Below are 16,614 nucleotides of genomic sequence, written 5' to 3'. Positions count from 1 at the left end.
ATTTGGTGGTGATGGGGGACTTCAACTATCCGGCTATATGTTGGGAAAATAACACAGCGGGGCACAGACTATCCAACAAATTCCTGGACTGCATTGGAGACAACTTTTTATTTCAGAAGGTTGAAAAAGCTACTGGGGGGAAGCTGTTCTAGACTTGATTTTAACAAATAGGGAGGAACTCGTTGAGAATTTGAAAGTAGAAGGCAGCCTGGGTGAAAGTGATCATGAAATCATAGAGTTTGCAATTCTAAGGAAGGGTAGAAGGGAGAACAGCAAAATAGAGACAATGGATTTCAGGAAGGCAGATTTTGGTAAGCTCAGAGAGCTGATAGGTAAGGTCCCATGGGAATCAAGACTGAGGGGAAAAACAACTGAGGAGAGTTGGCAGTTTTTCAAAGGGACACTATTAAGGGCCCAAAAGCAAGCTATTCCGCTGGTTAGGAAAGATAGAAACTGTGGCAAAAGACCACCTTGGCTTAACCATGAGATCTTGCATGATCTAAAAAATAAAAAGGAGTCATATAAAAAATGGAAACTGGGACAGATTACAAAGGATGAATATAGGCAAACAACACAGGAATGCAGGGGCAAGATTAGAAAGGCAAAGGCACAAAATGAGCTCAAACTAGCTACGGGAATAAAGGGAAACAAGAAGACTTTTTATCAATACATTAGAAGCAAGAGGAAGACCAAAGACAGGGTAGGCCCACTGCTTAGTGAAGAGGGAGAAACAGTAACAGGAAACTTGGAAATGGCGGAGATGCTTAATGACTTCTTTGTTTCGGTCTTCACCGAGAAGTCTGAAGGAATGCCTAACATAGTGAATGCTAATGGGAAGGGGGTAGGTTTAGCAGATAAAATAAAAAAAGAACAAGTTAAAAATCACTTAGAAAAGTTAGATGCCTGCAAGTCACCCGGGCCTGATGAAATGCATCCTAGAATACTCAAGGAGCTAATAGAGGAGGTATCTGAGCCTCTAGCTATTATCTTTGGAAAATCATGGGAGACGGGAGAGATCCCAGAAGACTGGAAAAGGGCAAATATAGTGCCCATCTATAAAAAGGGAAATAAAAACAACCCAGGAAACTACAGACCCCAGTGAGTTTAACTTCTGTGCCAGGGAAGATAATGGAGCAAGTAATTAAGGAAATCATCTGCAAACACTTGGAAGGTGGTAAGGTGATAGGGAACAGCCAGCATGGATTTGTGAAGAACAAATCATGTCAAACCAATCTGATAGCTTTCTTTGATAGGATAACAAGCCTTGTGGATAAGGGTGAGGCTGTGGATGTGGTATACCTAGACTTTAGTAAGGCATTTGATACGGTCTCGCATGATATTCTTATTGATAAACTAGGCAAATACAATTTAGATGGGGCTACTATAAGGTGGGTGCATAACTGGCTGGATAACCGTACTCAGAGAGTTGTTATTAATAGTTCCCAATCCTGCTGGAAAGCCATAACGAGTGGGGTATCGCAGGGGTCTGTTTTGGGACCGGCGCTGTTCAATATCTTCATCAACGACTTAGATATTGGCATAGAAAGTACGCTTATTAAGTTTGCGGATGATACCAAACTGGGAGGGATTGCAACTGCTTTGGAGGACAGGGTCATAATTCAAAATGATCTGGACAAATTGGAGAAATGGTCTGAGTTAAACAGGATGAAGTTTAACAAAGACAAATGCAAAGTGCTCCACTTAGGAAGGAACAATCAGTTTCACACATACAGAATGGGAAGAGACTGTCTAGGAAGGAGTACGGCAGAAAGGGATCTAGGGGTTATAGTGGACCACAAGCTAAATATGAGTCAACAGTGTGATGCTGTTGCAAAAAAAGCAAACCTGATTCTGGGATGTATTAACAGGTGTGTTGTGAGCAAGACACGAGAAGTCATTCTTCCGCTCTACTCTGCTCTGGTTAGGCCTCAGCTGGAGTATTGTGTCCAGTTCTGGGCACCGCATTTTAAAAAAGATGTGGAGAAATTGGAAAGGGTCCAGAGAAGAGCAACAAGAATGATTAAAGGTCTTGAGAACATGACCTATGAAGGAAGGCTGAAAGAATTGGCTTTGTTTAGTTTGGAAAAGAGAAGACTGAGAGGAGACATGATAGCAGTTTTCAGGTATTTAAAAGGGTGTCATAAGGAGGAGGGAGAAAACTTGTTCACCTTAGCCTCTAAGGATAGAACCAGAAGCAATGGGTTTAAAGTGCAGCAAGGGAGGTCTAGGTTGGACATTAGGAAAAAGTTCCTAACTGTCAGGGTGGTTAAACACTGGAATAAATTGCCGAGGGAGGTTGTGGAATCTCCATCTCTTGAGATATTTAAGAGTAGGTTAGATAAATGTCTATCAGGGATGGTCTAGATGGTATTTGGTCCTGCCATGCGGGCAGGGGACTGGACTCGATGACCTCTTGAGGTCCCTTCCAGTCCGATAATCTATGAATGTATGAAAAAAACACTGTTCTCCACCCCGACCCAGGTTGGCCAGGGAGGCGGCTCTAGCAGGGGGGGCAGGAGGGATTCTGGCAGCAGTGAAGTGGGTTGCGGGGAAGTTGAGATCTTGCCCCAAGTCATCCCAGACACTAATGCTAAGCCACAGGATGGCAGCATCTAGTGTTAGTGGAGTCCAAACACTATTTCAACCCTACAGTTTTCGAGGAACAGGAGAAAGGACAAAAGAAGTAAGAGATGAAGAGAAAGGAAGGAGGGATGGAGGAAAAGGTAAAACAAAAAGGACAAACCCTAATGTCCCCAGTGATTCTACGGCACAAAATCCAAGGGATGGAATAAAATTCTGCCATCTTAAACTACTGTTTTCCATGCCTAGAATTCAGCTGGCACCACGTGGATCAGACTGAGCAGCTGCCAAAACCTCTTGGAGGCTCTTACCTTCTAAACAGGGACGTCTGTTTTCTAGTAAAATCAGTAAAAGGAAAGGAGAAAACTCGAAAGAGGCTCCTGCACGCACTCACGTACATGAACCCTAATACTCTCTCAGTCCTCAAAGAAAGACCCCGAGAAGGAGACTTGCTGAAGCAAAGCCACAGGGTCTCTGAGGTTTCCCTGGCCCTGTGCTCCTGTCCTGCCAGGCTGATATCAGCATCTCTCTCTGAGGTCACCACCTCCCTAACACATTTGACCAATAAGCTGACATCCTGCAAAAGACCTTTGTGATATCACTGCCACCAATCAAACCCTTAAGTGCTAATGTCCTGCTGCTGGCCTGACACTATGAAGGTTTGAGCTACTCTCTGTGGATCACCCCACTCAATGAGTCTTCATTCTAGGAAGCAAGTGGGCTAGACAGTAAAACATCAGAGGCTGCTCCCAATGCTACACTCAGTGTTTCCAAAATTAGTAGACTGTATGGCCACAAGGGACCTTTAGAGCATCTAATCTAAGCCCCTGCATATCATAGGCTTCCTGTATAGTACAATAGTTACTCTTTGGGCACACACATTGCAGAAAGGCATCTAGTCTTCCTTCAATGACATCAAGAGATGGAGAATCCACCACTTTCCCTTTTAGTGAGTGCCAGGGGGCTCCATTTCCCCTTCCACTAGCTCCCCATTTACAGTGAGCCAGAGCAGTACCTGCAGCAGGGAGCGGGAGTTGCTGATGGCCTCAGAGGCACAGCCCCTGCAGTGTCTCAGGAATCTGGCGCAAGTGCCGGATGATGCGGAGCTGGTGCATCACTTTTGGCCGTGACGTCCTCCTGCTGCAAGGGAACGAGAACCTGTCAGAGACTCAAACGCCCCGAGGAATCAGCGGGAATTAAGGGCACCTGGAACCAGCACTACTTCCACCCATCACCTGCCCACCACTGAGGGATAAATTCACCTCCTGAACCCCAGAATGGAGTCTTCTTGTCCTTTCTAGTAACCTCCAGTGCCAACCCCCCTACTTGAAGGATGAGCTCCTGCTATCTCCCCCTCAGTGCCCTTGACAGCTGTTCCACCTCCAAACCACAGCTCAAGTTATTAGTACCTTTGGACACAGACTGGCTAACCTAGTGAGGAGGGCTTTAAACTAGGTTCGAACGGGACAGGTGAGCAAAGCCCACAGGTAAGTGGGGAACATGGAGACCGGGGAGATGGGTCAAAAACGAGAGGGAGTGTGGGCTATATTGTCAGAGGGAAAGGAGGGTCAGGACAAAACTGGGAGGAAACATCAAACCAGTATCTTAGATGCCTATATACAAATGCGAGAAGTATGGGGAATAAGCAGGAAGAACTGGAAGTGCTAATAAATAAACACAACTATGACATTGTTGGCATCACTGAAACTTGGTGGGATAATACACATGATTGGAATGTTGGTGTGGATGGGTACAGCTTGCTCAGGAAGGATAGACAGGGGAAAAAGGGAGGAGGTGTTGCCTTGTATATTAAAAATGTACACACTTGGACTGAGGTAGAGATGGACATAGGAGACGGAAGTGTTGAGAGTCTCTGGGTTAGGCTAAAAGGGGTAAAAAACAAGGGAGATGTCATGCTAGGAGTCTACTACAGGCCACCTAACCAGGTGGAAGAGGTGGATGAGGCTTTTTTTAAGCAACTAACAAAATCATCCAAAGCCCAAGATTTGGTGGTGATGGGGGACTTCAACTATCTGGCTATATGTTGGGAAAATAACACAGCGGGGCACAGACTATCCAACAAATTCCTGGACTGCATTGGAGACAACTTTTTATTTCAGAAGGTTGAAAAAGCTACTGGGGGGAAGCTGTTCTAGACTTGATTTTAACAAATAGGGAGGAACTCGTTGAGAATTTGAAAGTAGAAGGCAGCCTGGGTGAAAGTGATCATGAAATCATAGAGTTTGCAATTCTAAGGAAGGGTAGAAGGGAGAACAGCAAAATAGAGACAATGGATTTCAGGAAGGCAGATTTTGGTAAGCTCAGAGAGCTGATAGGTAAGGTCCCATGGGAATCAAGACTGAGGGGAAAAACAACTGAGGAGAGTTGGCAGTTTTTCAAAGGGACACTATTAAGGGCCCAAAAGCAAGCTATTCCGCTGGTTAGGAAAGATAGAAACTGTGGCAAAAGACCACCTTGGCTTAACCATGAGATCTTGCATGATCTAAAAAATAAAAAGGAGTCATATAAAAAATGGAAACTGGGACAGATTACAAAGGATGAATATAGGCAAACAACACAGGAATGCAGGGGCAAGATTAGAAAGGCAAAGGCACAAAATGAGCTCAAACTAGCTACGGGAATAAAGGGAAACAAGAAGACTTTTTATCAATACATTAGAAGCAAGAGGAAGACCAAAGACAGGGTAGGCCCACTGCTTAGTGAAGAGGGAGAAACAGTAACAGGAAACTTGGAAATGGCGGAGATGCTTAATGACTTCTTTGTTTCGGTCTTCACCGAGAAGTCTGAAGGAATGCCTAACATAGTGAATGCTAATGGGAAGGGGGTAGGTTTAGCAGATAAAATAAAAAAAGAACAAGTTAAAAATCACTTAGAAAAGTTAGATGCCTGCAAGTCACCCGGGCCTGATGAAATGCATCCTAGAATACTCAAGGAGCTAATAGAGGAGGTATCTGAGCCTCTAGCTATTATCTTTGGAAAATCATGGGAGACGGGAGAGATTCCAGAAGACTGGAAAAGGGCAAATATAGTGCCCATCTATAAAAAGGGAAATAAAAACAACCCAGGAAACTACAGACCCCAGTGAGTTTAACTTCTGTGCCAGGGAAGATAATGGAGCAAGTAATTAAGGAAATCATCTGCAAACACTTGGAAGGTGGTAAGGTGATAGGGAACAGCCAGCATGGATTTGTGAAGAACAAATCATGTCAAACCAATCTGATAGCTTTCTTTGATAGGATAACGAGCCTTGTGGATAAGGGTGAGGCTGTGGATGTGGTATACCTAGACTTTAGTAAGGCATTTGATACGGTCTCGCATGATATTCTTATTGATAAACTAGGCAAATACAATTTAGATGGGGCTACTATAAGGTGGGTGCATAACTGGCTGGATAACCGTACTCAGAGAGTTGTTATTAATAGTTCCCAATCCTGCTGGAAAGCCATAACGAGTGGGGTATCGCAGGGGTCTGTTTTGGGACCGGCGCTGTTCAATATCTTCATCAACGACTTAGATATTGGCATAGAAAGTACGCTTATTAAGTTTGCGGATGATACCAAACTGGGAGGGATTGCAACTGCTTTGGAGGACAGGGTCATAATTCAAAATGATCTGGACAAATTGGAGAAATGGTCTGAGTTAAACAGGATGAAGTTTAACAAAGACAAATGCAAAGTGCTCCACTTAGGAAGGAACAATCAGTTTCACACATACAGAATGGGAAGAGACTGTCTAGGAAGGAGTACGGCAGAAAGGGATCTAGGGGTTATAGTGGACCACAAGCTAAATATGAGTCAACAGTGTGATGCTGTTGCAAAAAAAGCAAACCTGATTCTGGGATGTATTAACAGGTGTGTTGTGAGCAAGACACGAGAAGTCATTCTTCCGCTCTACTCTGCTCTGGTTAGGCCTCAGCTGGAGTATTGTGTCCAGTTCTGGGCACCGCATTTTAAAAAAGATGTGGAGAAATTGGAAAGGGTCCAGAGAAGAGCAACAAGAATGATTAAAGGTCTTGAGAACATGACCTATGAAGGAAGGCTGAAAGAATTGGCTTTGTTTAGTTTGGAAAAGAGAAGACTGAGAGGAGACATGATAGCAGTTTTCAGGTATTTAAAAGGGTGTCATAAGGAGGAGGGAGAAAACTTGTTCACCTTAGCCTCTAAGGATAGAACCAGAAGCAATGGGTATAAAGTGCAGCAAGGGAGGTCTAGGTTGGACATTAGGAAAAAGTTCCTAACTGTCAGGGTGGTTAAACACTGGAATAAATTGCCGAGGGAGGTTGTGGAATCTCCATCTCTTGAGATATTTAAGAGTAGGTTAGATAAATGTCTATCAGGGATGGTCTAGATGGTATTTGGTCCTGCCATGCGGGCAGGGGACTGGACTCGATGACCTCTCGAGGTCCCTTCCAGTCCGATAATCTATGAATGTATGAAAAAAACACTGTTCTCCACCCCCACCCAGGTTGGCCAGGGAGGCGGCTCTAGCAGGGGGGGCAGGAGGGATTCTGGCAGCAGTGAAGTGGGTTGCGGGGAAGTTGAGATCTTGACCCAAGTCATCCCAGACACTAATGCTAAGCCACAGGATGGCAGCATCTAGTGTTAGTGGAGTCCAAACACTATTTCAACCCCACAGTTTTCGAGGAACAGGAGAAAGGACAAAAGAAGTAAGAGATGAAGAGAAAGGAAGGAGGGATGGAGGAAAAGGTAAAACAAAAAGGACAAACCCTAATGTCCCCAGTGATTCTACGGCACAAAATCCAAGGGATGGAATAAAATTCTGCCATCTTAAACTACTGTTTTCCATGCCTAGAATTCAGCTGGCACCACGTGGATCAGACTGAGCAGCTGCCAAAACCTCTTGGAGGCTCTTACCTTCTAAACAGGGACGTCTGTTTTCTAGTAAAATCAGTAAAAGGAAAGGAGAAAACTCGAAAGAGGCTCCTGCACGCACTCACGTACATGAACCCTAATACTCTCTCAGTCCTCAAAGAAAGACCCCGAGAAGGAGACTTGCTGAAGCAAAGCCACAGGGTCTCTGAGGTTTCCCTGGCCCTGTGCTCCTGTCCTGCCAGGCTGATGTCAGCATCTCTCTCTGAGGTCACCACCTCCCTAACACATTTGACCAATAAGCTGACATCCTGCAAAAGGCCTTTGTGATGTCACTGCCACACCCAACCAAACCCTGAAGTGCTAATGTCCTGCTGCTGGCCTGACACTTTGAAGCTTTGAGGTTGTCATAACTATAAAGGGAAGGGTAACAGCTGTCCTGTGTACAGTACTAAGAAATCCTCCTGGCCAGAGACTCCAAAATCCTTTTCCCTCTAAAGGGTTAAGAAGCTCAGGTAACCTGGCTGGCATCTGACCTAAAGGACCAATAAGGGGACAAGATACTTTCAAATCTTGGGGAGGGGAAGGCTTTTGTTTGTGTTCTTTGTTTGTGTGGGTGTTCGCCCTCGGGACTGAGAGGGACCAGACATCAATCCAGGTTCTCCACATCTTTCTAAACAAGTCTCTCCTATTTCAAACAAGGCGTGTTAGTTTTCCTTTGTTTTCTCAACTTGTAAATGTACCTTTTACTAGAGTGTTTATCTTTGTTTGCTGTACTTTGAACCTAAGACTAGAGGGGAGTCCTCTGAGCTCTTTAAGTTTGATTACCCTGTAAGGTTAATTTCCATACTGATTTTACAGAGATGATTTTTACCTTTTTCTTTAATTAAAAGCCTTATTTTTAAGAACCTGATTGATTTTTCCTTGTTTTAAGATCCAAGGAGTTTGGATCTTGATTCACCAGGAGTTGGTGGGAGGAAGGAGGGGAATGGTTAATTTCTCCTTCTTTTAGATCCAAGGGGGTTGGATCTGTATTCACCAGAAGTTGGTGGGAGGAAGGAGGGGGGACGGTTTATTTCTCCTTGTTTTAAGATCCAAGGGGTTTGGATCTGTATTCACCAGGGAATTGCTGAAAGGTTTCTCAAGGCTACCCAGGGGAGGAAATTAGCCTTGGGATGGTGGTTAAGCTTACAAGTTTTAATGCAGGCCCCTACATTTGTACCCTAAACTTCAAAGTGGGGATACAGCCTTGACACAGGTACTCTCTGTGGATCACCCCACTCAATGCGTCTTCATTCTAGGAAGCAAGCCGGCTAGACAGTAAAACATTACAGGCTGCTCCCAATACTACACTCAGTGTTTCCAAAATTTGTAGACTTTATGGCCACAAGAGACTTTTAGAGCATCTCATCTAAGCCCCTGCATATCATAGGCCTCCTGTATAGTACAATCGTTACTTTTTGGGCGCACACATTCCAGAAAGGCATCTAGTCTTCATTCAATGACATCAAGAGATGGAGAATCCACCACTTTCCCTTTTAGTGAGTGCCAGGGGGCTCCATTTCCCCTTCCACTAGCTCGCCATTTACAGGGAGACAGAGCAGTACCTGCAGCAGGGAGCGGGAGTTGCTGAAGGCCTCAGAGGCGCAGCCCCTGCAGTGTCTCAGGCACCTGGCGCAAGTGCAGGATGATGCGGGTGCATCACTTTTGACGTGACGTCCTCCTGCTGCAAGGGAACGAGAACCTGTCAGAGACTCAAACGCCCCGAGGAATCAGGGGGAATTAAGGACACCGGGAACCAGCAGTATTTCCACTCAGCACCTGCCCACCACTGAGGGATGAATTCACCTCCTGAACCCCAGAATGGAGTCTTCTTGTCCTTTCTAGTAACCTCCAGTGCCAAATCCCCTCCTTGAAGGGTGAGCTGCTGCTACCTCCCTCTCAGTGCCCTTGACAGATGTTCCACCACCAAACCACAGCTCAAGTTATCAGAACCCTCTTCTCCACCCCCACCCAGGTTGGCCAGGGAGGTGGCTCTAGCAGGGGTGGCAGGAGGGATTCTGCCAGTAGTGAAGTGGGTTCCGGGGAGGTTGAGATCTTGCCCCAAGTCATCCCAGACACCAATGATAATCCACACGATGGCAGCATCTAGTGTCAGTGGAGTCCAAGCACTATTTCAACCACACAGGTTTGGATGAACTCCCCACAAAGGGAGGTGAAGAGCACCCCCAGCAACACACAAACACACACAGACACACAAACCACTCCCGGTGGTGGGAGGGGAACAGGAGAAAGGACAAAAGAAGTAAGAGATGAAGAGAAAGGAAGGAGGGAGGGAGGAAAAGGTAAAATGAAAAGGACAAACACTAATGTCCCCAGTGATTCTACGGGACAAAATCACAGGAAGGGAATAAAATTCTGCCAGCTTGAACTAGTGTTTTCCATGCTTAGAATTCAGCTGGCACCAGGTGGATCAGACTGAACAGGATACAAACCTCTCCGAGGCACTTACTTTCCTCAAAGAGAGACCTCAAGGAGGAGACTTGCTGAAGCAAAGCCAGAGGGGTCTCTGAGCTTTCCCTGGCCCTCATGTCAGCATCTCTCTCTGATGTCAGCATCTCTCTCTGAGGTCACCACCTCCCTAACACATTTGACCAATAAGCTGACGTCCTGCAAAAGGCCTTTGTGATGTCACTGCCACACCCAACCAAACCCTGAAGTGCTAATGTGCTCCTGCTGGCCTGACACTTTGAAGGTTTGAGCTACTCTCTGTGAATCACCCCACTCAATGGGTCTTCATTCTAGGAAGCAAGCCGGCTAGACAATAAAACATCAGAGGCTGCTCCCAATGCTACACTCCGTGTTTCCAAAATTACTACACTTTATGGCCAGAAGAGACCTTTAGAGCATCTAATCTAAGCCCCTGCATATCATGGGCTTCCTGTATAGTACAATAGTTACTTTTTGGGTACAAACATTCCAGAAAGGTATCTAGTCTAAATTAAATGACATTAAGAGATGGAGAATCCATCACTTTCCCTTTTAGTGAGTGCCAGGGGGTTCCATTTCCCCTTCCACTAGCTCCCCATTTACAGTGAGCCAGAGAAGTACCTGCAGCAGGGAGCGGGAGTTCCTGAAGGCCTCAGAGGCGCAGCCCCTGCAGTGTCTCAGGCACGTGGCGTAAGTGCAGGATGATGCGGAGCTGGTGCATCATTTTGGCCGTGACGTCCTCCTGCTGCAAGGGAACGAGAACCTGTCAGAGACTCAAACGCCCCGAGGAATCAGGGGGAATTAAGGGAACCTGGAACCAGCAGCATTTCCACCCAGCACCTGCCCATCAATGAGAGATGAATTCACCTCCTGAACCCCAAAATGGAGTCTTCTTGTCCTTTCTAGAAACCTCCAGAGCCAACCCCCCTCCTTTTAGGGTGAGCTCCTGCTACCTCCTGCTCAGTGCCCTTCACAGATATTCCACCTCCAAACCACAGCTCAAGTCATCAGAACCCTCTTCTCCACCCCGACACAGGTTGGGCTGGGAGGCGGCTCTAAGAGGCTGTGCAGGAGGGATTCTGACAGCAGTGAAGTAGGTTGCAGGGAGGTTGAGATCTTGACCCAAGTCATCCCAGGCACTAATGCTAAGTCACACAATGGCAGCATCTACTGTCAGTGGGGTCCAAGCACTATTTCAACCCCACAGTTTTGGATCAACTCCCCACAAGGGGAGGAGAAGAGAACCATCAGCACCACACACACACACACACACACACACACACACACACACCACTCCTGGTGGTGTGAGGGGAACAAGAGAAAGGACAAAAGAAGTAAGAGATGAAGAGAAAGGAAGGAGGGATGGAGGAAAAGGGAAAAGGAAAAGGACAAACCCTAATGTCCCCATGTCGGACATCAGGAATGGTAACATACATAAGCCAGTATGTGAACACTTCAATCTCCCTGGTCATTCTATTACAGATTTAAAAGTCACTATCATTGAACAAAAAAAACTTCAGAAACAGACTTCAAAGAGAAACAGCAGAACTAAAATTCATTTGCAAATTCAACACCATTAATCTGGGCTTGAATAGGGACTGGGAGTGGCTGGCTCACTACAGAAGCAGCTTTTCCTCTCCTGGAATTGACACCTCCTCATCTATTATTGGGAGTGGACTACATCCACCCTGATTTTTGAATTGGCCCTGTCAACACTGGTTCTCCACTTGTGAAGTAACTCCCTGCTCTCCATGTGTCAGTATATAATGCCTGCATCTGTAACTTTCACTCTATGCATCCGAAGAAGTGAGGTTTTTACTCACGAAAGCTTATGCCCAAATAAATCTGTTAGTCTTTAAGGTGCCACCAGACTCCTTGTTGTTTTTGTAGATACAGACTAACATGGCTACCCCCTGATACTTGACACCATGCAAGGCACTAAATTTAGCCGTATGGAGTGGAAATCCATCAACCTCAACAAAAAACTTGCACAGATACAGACAGACATCATCTTCCTCTCCAAATGCAAACAGATGGACATCATACCAAAAGGACTGAAGGTAAAAAATCCATTGCAATCAACATACTACACTGAGTATGGTGAGAGATTGTGCCACACACTCTCTCAAAGAAACTGAGGAACCACCTGATCAGCATCCTGTACAGCAGACAGGAGAAGATCAAGAATGAGCTCTCAGAACTGGAGACTCTCATACAATACCAGCCTTCTACACAAACTTCCACGTGGCTGGACTTTACAAAAATGAGACAAGCCATTTACAATGCACACTTCACTTCTCTACAGAGGAAAAAGGACTGTAAGTTATCTAAACTAATACCTGCCACTAGGGGCTATAACAATGGTACCCTCAACTCATCTAACAACATTGTCAATCTTTCCAACCACACGCTTAGCCCAGCAGAAGAGTCTGTCCTATCTCGGGGACTCTCTTTCTGTCCCACCGTCCCCACGAACATGATACAGTTCTGCGGTGATCTGGAAGCCTACTTTCCTCATCTCCGACTCAAGGAATATTTTCAACGCACCACTGAACAGTGCATTGACCCACAGGAACCCTCCTACCAACACTACAAAAAGAAGAATTCTGCGTGGACTCCTCCTGACGGTCGAAATGACAGACTGGACCTCTACATAGAGTGATTCCGCAGACGTGCACAGGCTGAAATTGTGGACAAACAACATCACTTGTCCCATAACCTCAGCCGTACAGAACGCAATGCCATCCACAGCCTCAGAAACAACTCTGACATTATCATCAAAGGGGCTGACAAAGGAGGTGCTGTAGTCATAATGAACAGGTCAGATTATGAACAGGAGGCTGCCAGGCAACTCTCCAAGACCACATTCTACAGGCCACTATCCTCTGATCCCACTGAGGAATACCAAAAGAAACTACACCATCTGCTCAAGAAACTCCCAGCTATAGTACGGGAACAAATCTACATGGACACACCCCCAGAACCCCGACCAGGGGTATTCTATCTGCTACCCAAGATCCATAAACCCGGAAACCCTGGACGCCCCATCATCTCAGGCATTGGCACTCTGACGGCAGGATTATCTGGCTATTTGGCCTCTCTCCTCAGGCCCTATGCTACCAGCACTCCCAGCTATCTTCGAGACACCACCAACTTCCTGAGGAAACTACAATGCATTGATGTTCTTCCTGGAAACACCATCCTGGCCACCATGCATGTAGAAGCACTTTATACCAATATTCTACATGAGGATGGACTACAAGCTGTCAGGAACAGTATCCCTGATGAGGCCACAGCAAGCCTGGTGGCTGAGCTTTGTGACTTTGTCCTCACCCACAACCACTTCAGATTTGGGGACAACTTATACCTTCAAGTCAGTGGCACTGCTATGGGTACTCGCATGGCCCCACAGTATGCCAACATTTTTATGGCTGACTTAGAACAACGCTTCCTCAGCTCTCGTCCCCTAGTGCCCCTCCTCTACTTGCACTACATTGACGACATCTTCATCATATGGACCCACGGAAAGGAGGCCCTTGAAGAATTCCACCTGGACTTCAACAATTTCCACCCCACCATCAACCTCAGCCTGGACCAGTCCACACAAGAGATCCACTTCCTGGACACTACAGTACAAATAAGTGATGGTCACATAAACACCACCCTATACCGGAAACCTACTGACCGCTATACGTACCTACATGCCTCCGGCTTCCATCCAAGACACATCACACGATCCATTGTCTACAGCCAAGCCCTAAGATACAACCGAATTTGCTCCAACCCCTCAGACAGAGACAAACACCTACAAGATCTTTATCAAGCATTCGTAAAACTACAATACCCACCTGGGGAAGTGAGGAAACAGATTGACAGAGCAAGACGGGTACCCAGAAATCACCTACTACAGGACAGGCCCAACAAGAACAATAACAGAACACCACTGGCCATCACATACAGCCCCCAGCTAAAACCTCTCCAGCGCATTATCCACGATCTACAACCTATCCTGGAAAATGATCCCTCACTCTCACAGACCTTGGGAGGCAGGCCAGTCCTCGCTTACAGACAACCCCCCAACCTGAAGCAAATACTCACCAGCAACTACACACCACACCACAGAAACACCAACCCAGGAACCTATCCCCGTAGCAAACCTCGTTGCCTACTCTGTCCCCATATCTACTCTGGCAACAGCATCAGAGGACCCAACCACATCAGCCACACCATCAGGGACTCATTCACCTGCACATCCACTAATGTCATATATGCCATCATGTGCCAGCAATGCCCCTCTCCCATGTACATTGGCCAAACCGGACAGTCCCTCCACAAAAGAATAAATGGACACAAATCGGACATCAGGAGTGGTAACATACATAAGCCAGTAAGTGAACACTTCAATCTCCCTGGTCATTCTATTAAAGATTTAAAAGTCACTATCATTGAACAAAAAAACTTCAGAAACAGACTTCAAAGAGAAACAGCAGAACTAAAATTCATTTGCAAATTCAACACCATTAATCTGGGCTTGAATAGGGACTGGGAGTGGCTGGCTCACTACAGAAGCAGCTTTTCCTCTCCTGGAATTGACACCTCCTCATCTATTATTTGGAGTGGACTACATCCACCCTGATTTTTGAATTGGCCCTGTCAACACTGGTTCTCCACTTGTGAAGTAACTCCCTGCTCTCCATGTGTCAGTATATAATGCCTGCATCTGTAACTTTCACTCTATGCATCCGAAGAAGTGAGGTTTTTACTCACGAAAGCTTATGCCCAAATAAATCTGTTAGTCTTTAAGGTGCCACCAGACTCCTTGTTGTTTTCCTAATATCCCCAGTGATTCTACGGGACAAAATCCCAGGGAGGGAATAAAATTCTGCCACCTTAAACTAGTGTTTTCCGTGCCTAGAATTCAGATGGCACCAGGTGGATCAGACTGAACAGGTTACAAACCTCTCCGAGGCACTTACTTTCTCAACAGGGACTTCTGTTTTCTAGTAAAATGGGTAAAAGGAAAGGAGAAAACTCGAAAGAGGCTCCTGCTCACACTCACATATGTGAACCCTAATAATATCTCAGTCCTCAAAGAGAGCTCGAGAAGGAGACTTGCTGAAGCAAAGCCACAGGGGTCTCTGAGGTTTCCCTGGCCCTGCGCCCCTGTTTTGCCTGGCTGATGTGAGCATCTCTCTCTGAGGTCACCACCTCCCTAACAACTTTGACCAATAGGCTGAGCTCCTGCAAAAGGCCTTTGTGATGTCACTGCCACACCCACCCATCCCCTGAAGTGCTAATATCCTGCTGCTGGCCTGACACTTTGGAGGTTTGAGCTACTCTCTGTGGATCACCCCACTCAATGCGTCTTCATTCTAGGAAGCAAGCCGGTTAGACAGTAAAACATTAGAGGCTGCTCCCAATGCTACACTCAGTGTTTCCAAAATTAATACACTTTATGGCCAGAAGAGACCTTTAGAGCATCTCATCTAACCCCCTGCATATCATAGGCTTCCTGTATAGGACAATAGTTACTTTTTGGGCACAAACATTCCAGAAAGGCATCTAGTTTCATTCAATGACTTCAAGAGATGGAGAATCCACCACTTTCCCTTTCACTGAGTGCCAGGGGGCTCCATTTCCCCTTCCACTAGCTCCCCATTTACAGTGAGCCAGAGCAGTACCTGCAACAGAGAGCGGGAGTTGCTGAAGGCCTCAGAGGCACAACCCCTGCAGTGTCTCAGGCACCTGGCGCAAGTGATGGATGATGCGGAGCTGGTGCCTCACTTTGGCCGTGACGCCCTCCTGCTGCAAGGGAATGAGAACCTGTCAGACTCAAACGCCCCGAGGAATCAGGGGGAATTAAGGGCACCTGGAACCAGCAGTATTTCCACCCAGCACCTGCCCAACACTGAGGGATGAATTCACCTCCTGAGTCCCAGAATGGAGTCTTCTTGCTCTTTCTAGTAACCTCCAGTGCCAATCCCCCTCCTTCTAGGGTGAGCTCCTGCTACCTCCCCCTCAGTGTCCTTGACAGCTGTTCCACCTCCAAACCACAGCTCAAGTTATTAGTACCTTTGGACACAGACTGGCTAACCTAGTGAGGAGGGCTTTAAACTAGGTTCGACGGGGACAGGTGAGCAAAGCCCACAGGTAAGTGGGGAACATGGAGACCGGGGAGATGGGTCAAAAACGAGAGGGAGTGTGGGCTATATTGTCAGAGAGAAAGGAGGGTCAGGACAAAACTGGGAGGAAAGATCAAACCAGTATCTTAGATGTCTCTATACAAATGCGAGAAGTATGGGGAATAAGCAGGAAGAACTGGAAGTGCTAATAAATAAATACAACTATGACATTGTTGGCATCACTGAAACTTGGTGGGATAATACACATGATTGGAATGTTGGTGTGGATGGGTACAGCTTGCTCAGGAAGGATAGACAGGGGAAAAAGGGAGGAGGTGTTGCCTTGTATATTAAAAATGTACACACTTGGACTGAGGTAGAGATGGACATAGGAGACGGAAGTGTTGAGAGTCTCTGGGTTAGGCTAAAAGGGGTAAAAAACAAGGGAGATGTCATGCTAGGAGTCTACTACAGGCCACCTAACCAGGTGGAAGAGGTGGATGAGGCTTTTTTTAAGCAACTAACAAAATCATCCAAAGCCCAAGATTTGGTGGTGATGGGGGACTTCAACT

At 46.3% G+C, this 16,614-nt stretch overlaps 1 long non-coding RNA gene across 1 annotated transcript; it reads right to left on the bottom strand.

Moving 5' to 3' along the window:
* Nucleotides 1-3,595: 3,595 nt before the first annotated feature.
* Nucleotides 3,596-15,725, bottom strand: LOC135977750 (uncharacterized). The gene is made up of 4 exons (XR_010595197.1): nucleotides 15,602-15,725; nucleotides 10,542-10,665; nucleotides 9,038-9,156; nucleotides 3,596-3,720 (listed from the first exon to the last, which is right to left on the bottom strand). It is a non-coding gene; the product is annotated as an uncharacterized LOC135977750 (long non-coding RNA).
* Between the last annotated feature and the right edge of the window lie 889 nt (nucleotides 15,726-16,614).

Source organism: Chrysemys picta, unplaced genomic scaffold (assembly GCF_011386835.1).
Source record: "Chrysemys picta bellii isolate R12L10 unplaced genomic scaffold, ASM1138683v2 scaf23, whole genome shotgun sequence".
NCBI classification, from domain to species: Eukaryota; Metazoa; Chordata; order Testudines; family Emydidae; genus Chrysemys; species Chrysemys picta.
This window is presented reverse-complemented; position numbering and strand designations above follow the sequence as displayed.